Source organism: Centroberyx affinis, unplaced genomic scaffold, assembly GCF_046629955.1.
Source record: "Centroberyx affinis isolate AG114_WGS23_722 - 3 ecotype Tasmania unplaced genomic scaffold, CSIRO-AGI_Caff_v1 ptg000258l_1, whole genome shotgun sequence".
NCBI lineage: Eukaryota > Metazoa > Chordata > Actinopteri > Beryciformes > Berycidae > Centroberyx > Centroberyx affinis.
The window spans coordinates 427,555-445,000 of record NW_027278940.1 but is presented as its reverse complement, the minus strand read 5'-3'; the positions used below and the strand labels follow the sequence as shown (position 1 = coordinate 445,000).

At 45.3% G+C, this 17,446-nt stretch overlaps 1 protein-coding gene across 1 annotated transcript in view; it reads left to right on the top strand.

Annotated features, from left to right (window-relative positions):
- arb2a (ARB2 cotranscriptional regulator A) overlaps positions 1-17,446 on the top strand; it is a 157,652-nt gene that overhangs the window by 21,658 nt on the left and 118,548 nt on the right. The gene's annotated exons all lie outside the window — the stretch shown is intronic.

Sequence of the window (17,446 nt, the reverse complement as noted above, 5' to 3'; positions counted from 1 at the left end):
GCAAGTGTAACACACACAGTGTTTATTTTGAAGGGTTGGCTTGAATGGGCTGGCCTGTGGGAAGTATAGTGGCACAGTGTGGAGCAGTGTGTTGTGATACAGTTTGTTTTTTGTGTGTATGTTTGAATGAGATTGTGGGTGATCTGTCCACTCTGCACAAAGTCACAGCCGTAGGTTAGACTCTGGATCTGCATTAACTCAATTCAGTTCAACTCCATTGTCATTCCACCTTACACAACTGCACAGTGAAAAGAAAACCTTTCTCTTGGGGTCACGAGAGCAACGTGTGTGTGTGTATGCATTTGAGTGTCAGTGTGTATTCATGTATGAGTGAGCCAAAGATAGACAGATGGAAAGAGATAATGTAATGTAAAATAAAGATTATTTTTTCTTTTCTGTTTTCCTTTCCCTACTGTATGATCACACGCGAGTGTATGTATTCTATGTGTGTAAGCGAGCAAGAGACGGCTCTCCCTGTCTTGTTATTTTCATCCCCATCTCTGTGCTCATTTGTCAACCTGGCCACAGCTACCTGTGTAATTTCATTGGCCCGCTGTTCAAATTGACTTAGGGGAGATCCTGCTCTCCCTCTCCCCCTGTCTCCCACGCCCCGTCCATCTGAATGCCATAAAGACTTTCACTGCCGTGTAAAGCCCTCTCCTGTTGTGTACAGCAAGGAGAGAGATGTGAGAAACTGCATGTGTGTGTGTGTGTGTTTGTGTGGGTGTATGCACGTGTGCGTGCGTGTGTGTGTGTGTGCACAAGAGAATCTGCTACCCTGAGTGTGTCTTTGAATTACGGTTACCCTGGCTATTATTACAGTTGAGGAAGGCATGGTTGTGCTGCAGAGAGCCAAAGTGACAGGTTAGATATAGAGAACATGGTGTGTGTAGTGCGAGTGTAACTCATTCATCATAGTAAACAAGAAATCGTGTACTTACACCCTGACACATCATCATCCTGGCATTTACCACACACAGGCCTCACACTCTGTCTGTGCACTGGAAAGACACACACACACACACAGGTTCATAGTGTTATGGGTATGTGCGCACAGGTGTGTGTGTGTGTCAGTATGTCATACAGTACCATGAAATTTGTGTGAAATATCTACTGAAATTACTGCTACTACACTTACTGAAGTATGAAAAAAGATCTAGAGCTGTTGATACAGCATAGGCAGCTTTGAAACCAAGTTGTAATTAGTCATTCCATTATCCTAGATCCATGGTATCCAATCATGTACCATGGAGGGCCAACAGTCTGCAGGTTTCCCTTCCCACCTAACACTACATCAGCTGATTTCACTGATTAGCACACCTTCAAGCAGAGAGGGAGGAACTAATCAGTGAAATCACCAGCACTGTGTTGGAAACCAGGTACTAACCTACTACATACTACATACTAATCAGCATGTACTGCATACTGTACACTCCAGTGATGATTCATTATACTAGTGGACGGTTCAAATTGCAGTATGCTCAAACAGTATATCACAGGACCAGGCCATGCTATATCAATATGTCACGTCGACATATTCACAGCGTTTCTACAATGGAGTTCGATAGCAGAAAAATGTTCAGCTCTCTAAAGCATCAATGGTAAATGTTAGGTTTTGGCTTCTTTCTAGACTCATCATTTTGCACTGATGTTCAACAATCATATGCTTTTAAAGGGAAAGGAAAGAGGTGATTTGATTGTTCATGACTGACACCAAATTCTACCATACCTACTGATAATGTATTCCTCCTAATCCAAACCCTTTTCCAACTGCACCGCAGTTGCCACGCCCCATGCTCCCATGCTGTGCCCCTTTGACTGCGGTTTGTGCCGTGTGCCATTGATTCATGAAAATGGAGCGCAATATGTTTGATTTAGAAATTTTGTTGGCTGCAGTGGTAGGTCAAATGGTGACGTTCTGCGTATACTTTTTTATTATGTTTACATCAGGCTCCATTGTTCACAAGTGTTTCATAGCAAGAATCTATTGCCTAGAGTGCAGCTCATGTGCAGTTATTCATGTGAAGTTGATTGGAAATTCAAAGCCTGCAGTAAAGGGTCAACTAGAGTGTGTTCGGGGAAATATGGAGAAACTGGTGGCTTTACAAAACACATACACACACACACACACACACACACACACACACACACCCACCCACACCACAGACTTGCACTGCACGCACACACACTACAGTATCACCAACAGAGGAAAATTAACTGTTTGTGTGTGTGTGCGTGCGCACACGCCGGCATGCTTGCATTGAAGCACCACTCTGAAATTCTTACCCATGTTCCTTGGAAGCTCGACTCAGCCTTTCCTCTCCTCCGATGGGATCGCCGCTGCCAATCAGGGGATTGTGGGAAAAATAGCTGATTGTGCTAGTTAATCAGACCCCCAGACGGTACCCACCTCCCCAACACACATACGTACACACACACACTCCAGGGTGAATCTCAGGGCAACCTGTCTCTCACACACCATTTACACCCCACCGCCTGTCTTTGCCTCCCATATCCACCATGCTACTATCTACAGATATATAACAATCTTTCATGCCGCTACATGATGAGAACGCATTAATAAGCTGGCAAAATGTCACATATGTTTATGATAAGTCTAAAATATGTACAGACCCAAGCACAGGCATGGGAGTAGACAAGAGAGAGAAAATATACACACACACACACACACACACACATAGACAGAAGACACAGAAACACGCGTCACATTGGGCAGAGGGTGTGTATGTGGTGCATGGTGCAGTGTGTACTGAGAATCAGCAGGTTAAGGGAAGTCTGTGTGCTATGTGTGCAGGGTGAGCATGCATGCTTATCTTTGTGTGTGTGTGTGTGTGTGTGTGTGTGTGTGTGTGTGTGTGTGTGTGCGTGCACATGGAAGTGGTGCTATTCCCAAAGCCTAGCAGTAAAATGACAGGTGAGAGGAGGTTGCTCCAGCAACAACCAGAGAGTGGGGGAATGGGGTGGAAGGAAGAATCTGAGAGGGAGAGAGAGAGAGAGGGGGGGGGTGGTGCAGAGAGGGAGAAGGGTTATGATTGGTTGGAAGGGGACAGAAGAGGGGAGAAGGAGAGAGGGGTATGGAGAGGAGGGAAGGAGGAAGAGAGAAATGAGAGGAGGGCAAGGGAGTGACTGCAAATGGGGTGGGACTGGCAGAGGAGAGATGGGAGTATAGAGAGAGGGAGAGAGAGAGAGAGGGAGAGAGAGTAGGCAGAAGGCAGGCGTCTGACAGCTCCACTACTGGGAGAGGGCCTCTTAATGACAGCTTATTCCTTCATGATTTCAATTCCTGACAGTCGACAGGTCTGCTTGTTGCATCATGGCAGCTGTATCATTACCTTCTGGCCCTGTCACTGCTCTGCATCCTGAGACTGAGATGGCGGAGGTGGAGGGTGGGCGCCATGGGGTTTGGAGGGGGGTGGGACAAGAGAGAGAGAGAGAGTGAGAGAGAGAGAGAGAGAGAGAAAGCAGATTGTGCCATGAGAAGAGGTGAGAGTCAGAATAATTGAGGTATAGGAGGGAGTATTGAATGGAGGAATCATTAGTAATCTGTGTTTGGATAGGGGTTGGAGTTAGAGTTGCACTTTCAACTTTTGGGAACGGTGTAAGTTTGGGTCTATATGGGAAGTAAGTATTGGAAAACTGTTGTCAGGCTGTGGCCCCCCATGTATCGCTGATGGGGGCCATGACATGACATAGGTGAGCGTGAGAACGAGAAGCCAGAATCTCCCAGTGGCTCTTTCCACTTTGTTTTTTACTCCTTGACTTTTTATTTTCCCCCTTGACTTTACTTGCGCTCATCGTCTTTCCTTTTCGCTGCCCGTGTTATCAGTGTTATCTGATGCTATTAGATGTGTTCCAAAGCGCTATATATTAATTTTGGGGGGAAAAATACCCCAAAATTCAACTTCAAACCTGACTCTGACTACCTGTACACAAACACACACACACACGCACACACACACAAACTACACAGAACCTGAAAAAAACACTGGAGACCCGCTGGAAAGAAAGAGGGGGTGTGGTGTTTTCAAAAGTGTGTCAAAAGCCTAGGGGTTTGTATCTGCCCAGAATTTCAATGGGAGGCTGAAAGGGGGCAGGGACGCAGGCAAACTCAAACACAGAAATCCTCTTTTAATTTCTGTCATGCTGCCCCTTTTTTTTTTAGCTGGATGATGTCTTCTTCAATATCAGCTTCACGCTCTCGCATCTCCCTATGTTGTGCCATGGCCCTGTATGCTGTAAGGATTCATTTCAATCTCTCTCTCTCTCTCTCTCTCTCTCTCTCTCTCTCTCTTTCTCTCTCTCTCTCTCTCTCTCGCTCTCTCTGCTCACCATTCTTCATCCTCCTCCTCCTTTCTCATTAGTTCCTCTAATTCCCCTCCAGCTGTGAGTTAACCTGTTTGTGTGTGTGCGTATGTGTGTGTGTGTGTAGCCATATGATAATGCTGTACGGACAATGTGTGTTTTTGTAAGTCTATCTTGGGGCATCAGGTGGCTCCAGAGGCCAGACAGGTATCTCTCCATCCAGCCAGCCAGGCTTAGCCAGAGGACTGTTTCTGTGATTGTGTGTGTGTCTATCTGTGTGTCTGCGCAGGGGTCAAAGGATGCTCCGCCTCGGTCTGGCCTTGTAATTGTGGCCCTGCGTGCAACACACACACACGCACACACACACACACACACACACACACATACACACGCCTCCAGGTGGGAAGGCCCTAGCACCTCCCGCAGCTCAGATCAATGCACTTGACACCTTCAAAGGCGGGCATGGGGCCTGGACTTGCTCTGGGGTTAAACCTTCTTTAAATAGCCTCCCGCGGGACGGCAGCTGTCAATAACCCACCATAATTACCGGGCCAGGCCCGCCAAGGGCTCGGCTGCACGGGCCAAATTAAAAATTGATCAGAGGGAGAGAAAACATTATTTTGTGGTGGTATTCCCTGTCCTAACAGCGCTGCTGCTGCCGTATGTGAAATCTCATCAATGGAGGTTCAAGCTAGATATCTAGAGACCTATTTATCTATCTATTTGCCCCCCCTTCTTCTTCCAGATGAACAATGGACTGCTCTCCCTGTTGTAAAAACATTTATTTGCATATTAAGTGTCTTTCTCTGTGTGTGTGTGTGTGTGTGTGTGTGTATATATATATACACAGTATGTGAGAGTGTGTGAGTGTGTGCATACTGTATGAGCATGGAGCTGATTGTTATGTGCTCCAGGTAATCGTACATCATTCCCTATCTGTGTAGCGTATGTGTGTGTGTGTATGTGTGTACATGCGTGCGCGCACACCTTGTAGCACTATATTGATTGTGGTCTCATTGAGTTTCTCTTGGCAGGGAGCCTTTATTTGTCAGTCAGAGAATGATATGAAGAAGAGATGTTCATCCTCAGGCTTCCTCTAGGAAAACACACGGGCTATTGTTTCACAAGACACTGATGAATGAGAACGACAGTTTACAATGGGTTTGAAGTATTATCTAAACACACGCTAGGTATTAGTTATATCGCACGGTCTAGAGCCTGAAAGACACATATATACATTTTGGTTTTCATCATTGTTTACGTGTGCTATTGGTGTAGGACATGCTCTTCAGCCCTATTCAAAACTGATTAGCTGAATCAGCCCCAAACTCAGCAATTCATTCTGAATCGTCACCTCCATAATGTAATGTAATGTAATGTTTTGGCTGGCCGGCAGATTGTCGGTGTGTCGGCTACTAGCTCAAATAGCCTATTAGTTGCTCTAGCATTTGTCAATGGTTGTGTACCATTGCGGGAAATCAATGAGATCCTTTATTTTGTGCAAATGGACCTCTGGATTTATACAAATAGCGCATAAAAATTACATTACAGGATGTCCTCCAGTAAAACTAATCCAGTCAAACATGCCAGATACAATAATTGAACCAGACAGGTGCATGTATAACAATTAAGTACAAGTGTTTACAGTATACACCCATACAGATAGAGACATCTTGCACATGTGCACATGCATACATGTGCTGCATGCACATGGTTGTAAATTATACGCTAAGTCAGCTTCCAGGCTGCCCACGCCACCAGGAACTCATGTTGCTTGGGGGGTTGCTTGGAAAGAACAGGAGGAGGATGAAAAAAAAAGAGAGTGAGAGAGGAAGACAAAACTTTGATCTCAGTGTGAAACATTATTGACATTTTTTTTTCTCTTGAAATTAAGACATTATATCATCAAAAAGGCTGTGTCTATGTGTATGTGTGTGTGTGTGAGTGTGTGTGTCTGAGGTGGGTAGTAGGTCATTTGCAGCTGCGGGCAGTGTGTGTGCGTCCCAGTGGGATGGTCTTGTTTAGTCTCTCTTCCAGAGGGCCCCAGGCAGTGTGTGGTGGATTCCTCTTCACTCTCTCCTTGGGAACACTCCTCTACGGCCAATGCACACACACACACACACACACACACACACACACACACACACACACACACACACACACACACACACACACACACACACACACACACACACACACACACACGTACAGTTCACACAGAAAAACCCTCCCCAAACTTTTGCACAATTAGTCACCCTCTGCGGCAGCATGCTCATTATCATCCGATATCCGATATATATATATATCACAACTATACTGTAGCTGTTTTTACTTCTCTCCTTTTGGATTCATGTATGTGTTTGAATCAATCAATATTACACACACACATGCACACACACACATACACACACATACACAGACATGCAAACACTCTTTTTATCCTCTTGTAAATTTTACATGGATCTTCCATCGCGGCAGGTTTGCAGAGGTTAAAAGTGCGCGGCTATGGAACTTCTAGGAGGAAATTGAGTTTTGCGAGGGGCTAGTGGTGAGCAGATAGGTGACCTGCTGTGAATAAACACTTAGGTACACACAAGCACACACACACACACACATGCACACACACACACACACAATCAGCCACTGAGCATCTCTAAGGGTCAAAGTTGAAGCCTGCTGTAAGCTCTCCAGTGCCAGTGTCATGCTCCTGGGCTGTGTGCACCACACTATGATCGATGAGAGGAAACTCAGTGCTTAAATAGGGGTTACCGGGGTTTTAGGGGGTACACCAGGGTTAGAGGCAAACAACAACAAATCTTTCTGTTAATAGTTTTAGCCCCGGGTCTGTGGTTAGAAATGAAAATAGATGCTGGAGAAGGGGTCCTGCTTGGATCTGTAGACCTTTTGAAATGCGGTTTTGGAGACTGATGTTTTCTTAGTAGTGTTCAACGCTAACTTGTTGGAATTCAGGACACTCTTTTGCCATCTGGAACAGCTTTTCTATCATTTGGCCTGTCAGAGTATTTGTCATGTATAGATGATTGGTAATATGACTTTGACGTACATTTCTTGGAAGTTGCTGTGTGTCTGGTGTCTGTATGTCTGCTTTTCTCTTTGTCCTCCCCCTATACACTCAGACAACGATGATGGAATCTTTCTTTGAAGGCTTATCTGTCGTTTGATGCCGACTCAATGCTGATATTGTGCGGCATTCCCTATGTATGTGAAATGCACATTTCAACTGATCAGCTCATGGCTGTGGAAGGTAATGTTTCAAGATGTGTGTGTGTGTGTGTGAGAGAGAGAGGGAGAGAAAGAGAGACAATGAGGAGAGATAGAGTAAGTGATCAGATTTGTCTGCTGCTTTTTTGTCTCCTGCAGCTCTTTACTGGTGCATCCAGAGGGTCAGTGGGCAACTATGTGTGTGTGTGTGTGTGTGTCTATGAGCCCCTTTACATCTGGCATTAACATGCACCCTGGGTGACTGGATTGTTATTGGATAGCGCAAAAACGCATAAAATTTGAGACGTGTTCCATGTCCCATCCTTCAAACCAACTCTGGAGCTGGTCAGAGATGCATTTGGTCACATTAAGAACAAAGTGTAAATGCAATGCATCTCCAGTCCATATATAGGAGCTACGTAAACAGAAATAAACTTTAGTGCATGGATTCAACCAGAAAGCACACCCACACAAAAAAAAAAACGTGCAGCAGCCAGCTTGGATAGTAACTTGTCAAAAATGGATTGTCAAGATCCATTGTCATGGATGGGGAAGAAGCGAGACAAGGTATTTACTGTCAATTTACTTAAATACTGTGAGAGGAAGTAATGTGCGTGACAATCTGCATTTTGGCGATGGCAAGAGATTTCAGCGTATATCCTGTAGAGGCATGCCAATGCCAGCTGGAAATATAATCCAGCTACATCAAATCCAGACACAATCCAGATACGAGACGCATGTTAATGCCAGGTGTAAAGGGGACCTTTCTGTCTGACTGTTTGTTTCTCCTTAGTGGTATCTACTACATTTCCCCATTGTGTAAAAAAAACTACATTACATGCCATGAGTGGAAGTCGCTGCATGTTTGTCAAGATCTGAACCCCCTCCCATCACACAACATGCGGAGATACTTCACAGTTTACCCATTACTTTTTTGCGTGGTTGTCATATCTGTTTCGTCGGAGTCAACGCCAACCTGTGTATTTGGTGTGGCTCCCATCCCCTCTCTCTGGTGTTATGGCGCCGGTGATAGGTGTTATTACCCCGCCGTATGCTGACAGCATATCCCTTAACCCTCTTAGGAGCACACTATGCCACGCTCGGCTGACTTGTTTGCGCTGATGTCAAGTTTTAGCGGTTAGCAGGCGGTTACCATATGCCACTGTGCTGCTGTCGCCCCCGATGTCAGTCAAACGAGTGTCAACCTGAGCTCAGAACACAGTACACCGTGGTGCACACTCAGAAACACAGAGACGGTGACAAAGCACACACACACTCGCTCATACACACATGCACAAACGCGCAAACAAAGCTGGCATAAAGCAAATTCAGACACACCGGTGTAACAACACAGCAACATACCTTATGTTTTTAACACACAATTCAATGTAAACACCAGGCAGTTATCTTGTCTATTGGTATATGCGTGCACACATGCAGGCGTACACACACACACACAGATGTGCTTGCTGGAATGCCATTGGAAGACAGTGTTGCTTGTCTCTGGCTTCACGAGGGCCCCTACTGAGGCTTCCTGCTCTTCATCAGCTGACTGAAGGACGCAGCAACATCTGTGGTGGTCCTTGAAGTAAAAATGCCCATAACAGAGGACAGGGAAGGGATGACACACACACACACACACACACACACACACACACACGCACGCACACGCACACACAGTTTTTAGGGATGCACTGATCAGGTTTTCTGGGTCCAATCCCCTGATTTTTTTTTAAGCACATCACTGATCCGGTCGGCCATTGAAATGCTGCATTTTACCCAGACTTTCTACAAACAACGGCACATCAACATAAATAGTAAAATTTCAATATAGCTCCGTGTTTAACAGATTGTTCGCATGACATAGCTGTCCATGTGTAAATAAATCATAGGTTTTATCCCAACATAGTAATGACATGTTAGTGTGTGCTTGATGACTGAGGTGCTTACTCACCTATCGCCACTGGTAGCGCATGAAAAGTTTTTCATTGCGACAGCACAGGCTCTGCCTTATGACTAATACAGCAGTGACTAATATATTAAACTGGTTTTACTCTATGATCATAGGCTGTAAAATCCAAAACACGCGCGCAGTCATACAAGCATGTACACACACACACACACACACACACACACACACACACACACACACACACAAGCACATACAAAATGCACACATACATCAAACATACATCAGCATACATATACACGTGTACACACATACATATTCACCTGTGTACATGTACATACATATACTGTACATACACACGCTGACACAAATCTGACAATCATACTCACAGCTCTTTTATCATTTTCTTTCGTATATTTTCATGTGATTTTCCCATCTCCAGGATATAAGTGTCTGTGTGTGTGTGTGTGGGTAGCTATACTGTGCCCTTCACTAACTTGATGAAAGTGTGCCTCTCCTCCTCCTCCTGCCTCACTCCATCCCTCCCTCCCCCTCTGTGTCCGTCTTAAGATGTCGGTGGCTGTTTGCTCGTGTTAACAGAGTTGTTGTGTTTTCCGCTGTGTTCAGACAGCCAGAGTGGCCCTGCAGCTTTCTGTTCACGCTGACCTTGTTCTAACTCGCCCTTTCCTCTCTCTCCTGACGCTCGAGTTTTTCCTCCTCTCTCTTTTCTTTCTTCTTTTTCTAAGGTTCTGTGTCCTGCTCATCTCTCTCGGCCACATACGGCTGCCTCCGAAGCCTGTTTTATCCAGAGTGCAGTGCAGTAGCCTTTGGAGTCACTGTCTCTTTGGCCTTTGGCAGATCAGGATGGCAGTGTGTGACCATGGAGGATTGGGCTGCTTCTGTATTCTGCTTGGTGTCTCGGTCTCTTTTTCTGTCTCTCTGTCTCGCTCTCTTTCTCTTGCTCCGTCTCTAAATTAAACATTAGTTAAACTGCTGAGCACTAGTTTCGATGGACAGTGATAAAGAAGTAAGAGTATAGTAACAGTAACATGACAGGGTGCTGTAACACCCGAGGGAGTGACAAGAAAGAAAGGCGCCATAATCCATTTTAATTTCACTGATACCATTGTGTTGAGAGAGAGAGAGAGAGAGAGAGAGAGAGAGAGAGAGAGGCAGAGGCAGACAGATGGAAAGGCAGGCAGAGCGAGAAAGAAGGAGGCAGAGGGAGAGAAGTGAGATGTCTCAGACCAGAGACTGTGCTCTCGCTGACTGCAGTGTCTTGCGGTGACCTAGTTGCAACCCCTTTGAAGTCCACAGGCTGATCTCTCTCTATAGGCTGCAGAGGAGTTCTGCTGCATACAGCTTTATTAGAGGGGGAGAGGAAAAGAGAGCGAGGCGGAGAGGTGAATCAAAGTCTTGAGGTCTTGAGCCCGCCCTAAACCTACCTATCCACAATTAAATGTGTGTGTGCATGTGCGTTCGTGTATGTATTTCTATAAGGTGGCGTGTACGCATTTCAGCGTTTTTGGCTCTGTGCGTCACACGTTTATAGTTTTTGTGTGTGTGTCTTTGTGTGTAGCAGGTATTCCTTTTGGAAGGGATCGCTGTAATGTCAGGCCAAACACAGCCTTTATCCTTTAGCCCACCACATTAGGAGACAGTGGTGCATTGTCAGGAGAGCTGACCTAGAATAGTCCAATCACTCTACACCCAGCCCCCTGTCTGCCCTCTCCTGTGATCACCATGCTGCCAATGCCGCAGTCTATACACTATGTGTGTGTACGTGTCAGTGTGTGTGTATGTGTGTGTGCGCGCACGTGTGTTTGTTTGACCAGTTCAGTTGCTGATGTTGCCAGCCTTGCCCCTGGTGCGAGCAGTCATGTTAGGGCACAAAACCCTCAGATATGAGAGCCTCTGGTGTGTGTGTGTATGTGTGTGTGTTGTGTACAAGCACTGCTGTCTTCTTCATCTTTATCGCCACATTCTATGACTGCAGTAGCGGCGGCTTAGTTGATACCTATCCATGTCTGTATGTATGCGGCGGGCTGCTTCTTTCTGCTGTAAATTTAATGAAGTTTGCATGAATTAGGTATTGGAAAGTTTTTTGAGAGAGCGTGCATGTAAGAGACAGAGCAAATGTACACCCAGGTGTGTGCGTGTGTTTGTGTGTGTGAGGGGAAAGGAGTTCATGGACGCGCGCGCGCACACACACACACACACACACACACACACACACACACACACACACACACACACACACACACACACACACACACACACACACACACACACACACACACACACACACCATACATGGCCGCTTGCTGAACTCTCTCAATTATCTAGACCCTTTCTCCTGCACCCCTCCATCCCTCCATCCCCGCATCTCCCCACCTGCTCCCCATTGAGTGTCTGTGTGTGCAGACGTACTCTGCTGGGGGCATGCTTAACCTTTTTCCTGCTGCACAACACAAGGAGACACAGACACACACGCTCCTCTTCAAGTTGGGCTTCAATTAAAAAATCCCCCACTTTTTTTTCTCTCCCTTTCTCCTTTTCCTCCTTTCTTTCATTCCCTTCCTTTGCCTTCTTTTTTGAAGTTGGCCTGGGGCCTCGCAGAGCCTCATCAACCCTTTGCCTTGGCTAGATTGCATACAGGTACCCTCTGTGGCTATTTCAAATGACTTAATTAGCTTCTGAGTGCAGCGGGATGGTAGAGGCTCTCTCTCTCTCTATCTCTCTCTCTCTCCCTCTTCCTCTCTCTCTGTCTTCAGAGGGAGAGAAAAATGATTGAGCCCATGTGACACATTTAGTCCCTTGCCGTGCGGTTTCACTTTCTAGGTCATGCTCTGGCTGTGAAGCCGACTGCCTATTACCTCGCGGAATAAGACGACACACTTGGACACACAGAGAGACAATGTACACACAGACACACACACACACATACACACACACACTCTCCCATGGACGCACAAACACGCACACAAATTCATCTGTCTGTTTAATATGATTGTCACTCTGCAATCTCTAGCTTTAGGCTACATCCACCCACCATTGTGTGTAATTGATCTGCTTTTCATTGCAATATTTATTAATTCCATAGCTAAACATTGTGTGCCAGACATCGTAAAAGTGAAGATTGGCTGGTTTTTGCTCAGTGAGTTTGGCACGGGTTGTTTGGAGGTTCAGACACAATTTCGACACTGTTTTGCTGTGTGATGTCCCCAGGCGTGAATCCCCATACACACCAGTGATCAAGGTGTGTGTTTGTGTTCAGACTGTGCTGCATCTGTGTTTTATCCGTGACAACGACGTCAAGGGCATGCCCCATTGCAATGTAAACTGCCACATCGCCACATCCATCTCAGCCCTGGTGCGCTATGAAGAAGCTCACACCGCACATGCACCACACATACACATGGGTACCGCACACACACACACACACACATACACACACAATTGCATGCCTCTTCAGCTCCCCTTCCAGGGGACACGCAGAAAACAGAAACATGTCGGATGTTGTCATCTTTGTTGTCCTTTGTCGTTGATCACGGCTTAAAAGCGGAGTTGGTGTCAGTCTGTATACAGCAAACGCAAATGGTAACGTTCTTCCAAAATATCACTTTCACAAACAATCACAAACTGTATCAGAAGTTGTGGCAATGACAGCTGAATGCTCTCTGTACCTCTTTTAGCGTCGTCAACTGTCAAGGTCTTGAAAGTCAGAGGGAAAAAGTTTTTGCTCCATAAAGCTTTATTGTAATGAAGTGCCTGACGGAAAGATATGACCACAAGGATGTGATCAGTGATGGTCATCAATGGCTAAATGAGTTCTCTCATCCCTCAGGGTGAGACTGGGATCTCAGGGGGTTTAGGGGAGCAATGTGCCTGTTAACTTCTGGCTCCCCGGTCCAGCTATAGCTAGCTGGCTAGCTTCAGGCCTGTGTTAAAAACCTGGGCCTGCTAAATTAAGTTTGGCTGTGTGCAGAGCCTGTGGCACCGCACACACACACACACACACACACACACACAGGCACACACATGCACACACAAATGCATGCACACACACAAGAGCAAGTGCACATACAACAGCTTGAAGTCAGGCATTCACCCATACACACGTGTGCACTCAAATGTGCACACACACACACACACACACACACACACACACACACACACACACACACACCCCCACACACACACATCCTCTCATTCAGTCTCCCATTACCCAGTCTTAATTGGCTAGCTCCCCTCTTTCTCTCTCTATCTCTCTCTTGGACAGGCCTACAGGCCGGTTGGTACTCTGGCACACACAGCAGCAGGTTTTGGGCTTGTGAGGAGGTCTGGGGGCATGGTGGAAATTGGAGACGATAGAGGGAGAGGAGCTCTACAGATGGGTTCTAGGATGAGGTTTAGAGAGAGATAAGGAGACGAGAGAAAGTAAATTAGAACTTGATAGCTGCCTGTATGCTTTTACAGTATCGTGTGTACTTTATAAATACACTAATACATTTTTTTCATTCTAAATATCTTGGTAATATCGGTGTTACTGTATGCTTACCAGCACATATTCAAGCCACTCGTTAAAGCAACAGTTAGAAAGTAGAGTTTGAGATGCCTTTCTCTTTTCCACTAGCTGAGGAGTTGTCATGTGCTGTCAGACAGCTTGTTCTCCATGTGCCTGTCACTGCTCTGGATAGGAGCTCTGGGTCCCAGCATCCTGCCAATTGGTGAACCGTGTGTGTGAGGGTGGGGGTGTGTGTGTGTGTGTATGTGTGTGTGTGTGTGTGTGTATTTATGTATGTGTGCATGTTGCCCTCAGAGCACTTTGTTGATTCTGCTCTGCAGTGTCAGTGACACATTGAGCGGGTTCGGTGGGAGTCCCCTGGTTTCCCTTGTGCTGTGTTTACTCCATCTGTTTACTCCCCAAAAAAACATTCTCAAATCTATTACCACTACGTCGCTCTCTCTCTCTCTCTCTCTCTCTCTCTCTCTCTCTCTCTCTTTCTCTCACACTCTCTCCCGCTCTCTCTCTTTCTCTCTCACTCTTTCTGTGTGTGTGCGCGTCTATTTCTCACTCTCCATCTATCTATCTCTCTTATTTACTCCCGACTTCTCTTGACTTGTCGTTTCAAATCAGTAGCTGTGTGGTAGTCAGGTGGTGTGTCTGTCGGCAGCCAGCGCTCATCTCTCCCTCAGCAGGAGGCAGGATTGAGTTTCTCTTGCTGAGCCAGCCAGCCATCTTTTTCTTGAAGAGCAAGGACACATTCCTTTCCTGGATGGATGTTCCCTCTTCCTTGATCAATGGAAGTGCTGATAGAGAGACATTGGTTAAAATAGTATTATGCGTCATACACATCCACAGAAAAAAAAAAAAAAGACGAAAATCAGGAATGCTTGATTTAGCAATTGATTTTGGCACTATAGTATAGTTTAGTTTGTCTGCCAATGCCAAAACTCTCTCTTGGTACTTAGACTTTTCAGTCCGATGAGATCTGAGTCGTCCTGTGAATTAGGAGTAATACAAGGTAGGGTACAGTACTGTATATTTGAGTTGGAAAGTAGCCTGGGACCAGTGGTGTTGGTTTAACCAGTGTGTTCTGTGTTGGACTTTGCTGTTAAAGTTCCTCTCTTAGACCGTGACCACAGCTGGTTAGACAGGCTCTGCCAGCCAGGAAGCGGTCGCTGTGTGGGTTGGGATTTCAGAGTAAATAGCTAGAACAACTGAATGATTGAGTCTGGCCATTTGATGAGAGAGGGAATGAATCAGATACATGAATTCATTAATTAATTCATTTATATTAATTTGTGCAGGAACATTCATGTGCATAGCTTCCTTTTGAGGATGCATCTTAACTTTTGAAGGTTAACATTGAAATAATATCCGACGAAATGCATTTAAATTCACATGAAATAACATTTGCCTTGAAATTATGAAATAATCATTGATTTTTCTTTTCCACACACCACAACTTCTGAAACAACTTCATTAAGTTGCGTGCTCATTATGCGACGCGCGTTACGCTTTTATAATGCCAGTCCTGAGTCTGTGTGTGATGGTATGAATTGATAGTTTACATACCCAATGCCAAGGGCACCACCAAGGGCTCATGAATGAGAGATGAAAAGGAGTAGAAGTGGAGCAGGGGAGGAAGAGAGAGATCTCTCTTTTTTTTTTCTCCTCCCTGCGACCGGCTAATTAGCCCGCTACACTACCAAGCCTCAGCTGCAGGGACAGGGTTCAATAGTTCACCTATCTACCACTGAGCTACAACCATGGTAAACCTGGATTACCAGCACTACCAGGTACCAAACCCTGGGATTACAAGTACCTGACTTGTTCAGCAACCTGGAAATCAAATCAGTCCAGAGAGCTGGCCAGGCTGCTCTAATACAGAAGCTGTCGGTCAGTCTGAGAAGTAGCACAGGTGCGTACTCCACGCTTCGTATGCTTCATGGGAAAGATAAAGCTTGGCTGCTGTGGAACCACAGAGCTAGTATTTTCAATAGCAGGAAAGCATTCTGAATGAAAGACAACTAAAGATTTGTTAATAGGAATAGATTTATGACTACTGTCATTTAAAATGGGTTGTTGTAAAACCTCCGTCCTAGATGTGTCAGCTACGCCTCTAAATGATTAAAGGCTATTGATGATATGGACCTTCAATCAGTTTTTGTTGTGACAAGTTGAAACATTGGAGATTAGTGCTCATCTTGATATTTGATTCCAAGAACAAGGGAGGCTCCAGTCCATCAGCAACTGATTGAGATTGGTTCTTGGTCTCATTTATTTATTCATATATTTACTGTGTATATTCACATATCAAACATTATTATTTTTATTTTTAGCCCAAAAAGACAGCAACCAAAGTAGACTTGGAATGTTTTTTTCTGTCTGACTTTATAAACTATCCACACTCTTTTTTTCTTGTGTAATATGGGAAAAAATTTAAATAAACGTGAGTAAAATGTGCACGCACACGCGCGCGCGCACACACACACACACACACACACACACACACATCCAAAGTGCCCCTAATGCCCATCTTTAAGGTTTAATTAACATGTAGAGCAGTAGGGATTAAGGCAGAACGCTGTGAGCACAGACACGGGCTTTTGTATAGGCCAAAGTGTAGCAGAGAGCCATGTGCGCACACACACACACACACACACACACACACACACACACACACTTGCATTCTTACATCTTCATTTGGGTCTCAGAGAGTGCACAGTAGTCTCTGATGTGTGGAGAGAATGAAAGACTAGACAGAATTTCTGCGTGTACTACTTGTGTGTGTGTGTGAGTGAGAGAGAGAGAGAGAGTGAGAGAGACAGACAGAGAGAAACCTTTATTGTATCAGAATAGCCAAATAGAGGAGATCATATTAGAATTCCACTCGTCTTTCTTCCCCTTGTCCCTCAACAGTCCATTCTGCCTTACTCATCAGATAAAAAATTCATCAATTATTCCTCTGATAATAAAGGTATAGTACACCCCAATCAATCCAGCATTGACATACAGGGCACAATGCATGAAAAAATACATAGAAAAACCTTGAGCTCCAGTGAAAGAGAATTTCTCTTTCTATTCATGATTTTGTAATGTGAAATGTTACAAGAGGCAGGCGGGCTATCATTTTTTTTTGAGGATGTGAAAAAACAGCAAAGAAAAAAGACATCTTGTTATTAACTGTTAACTATTACCTAATGTGTGTGTGTGTGTGTGTGCGTGTGTGTGTGTGTGTGTGTGAATTCATGTCTGCTCTTCCATCTGTGCTTCTTTGTACTCTGTTTTGTATTTGTATAAGTTAATTCCCAGTGTTGTTGTAGTTGTGTACCAGTTGTACCAGCGCTAGCTTCCTGTTACTGGCGGAGCAGAGTATAGCAGAATAGACTTGGAGGGTCGAAGTGGGCTAATGAAGTTGTCAGAGGCGTGTAGCAGCGCGGCTGATGGGAGGGCCTGCCAGGCAGCCAATAGAGAGGCAGCGT